Below are 344 nucleotides of genomic sequence, written 5' to 3'. Positions count from 1 at the left end.
CATTATTCCCTTAGTCTGAACTAGAAATGCATTGCTTATTCTATGACATCATCAAGAAATGAAAACAAAAATAAATTGCAAGAGGATCCTTGGCACCCCTGGTACCAGTAGATTAGGCTTGATATGAAAGAAGAAAGTACCCTCAGATATATATGTATTTGTGACCCAAATAGAAAAGCAAATTAAAGAAATCCATGCTTCTCACCAACCATTGTAACTGTGAATGTAAAGCCAAGTTCTCAGAGCTCTTAGTTTGTAGACACAGCTATGCTGGAAAGGAAACTCATGAAGGCAGCAGAAGGAACGACATATAAATCAGTGTTCATTGGTCTGAAAGCATGTGA

The sequence above is a fragment of the Nannospalax galili genome, unplaced genomic scaffold (assembly GCF_000622305.1).
Source record: "Nannospalax galili isolate Female #2095 unplaced genomic scaffold, S.galili_v1.0 scaffold1428, whole genome shotgun sequence".
NCBI lineage: Eukaryota > Metazoa > Chordata > Mammalia > Rodentia > Spalacidae > Nannospalax > Nannospalax galili.
This window is presented reverse-complemented; position numbering follows the sequence as displayed.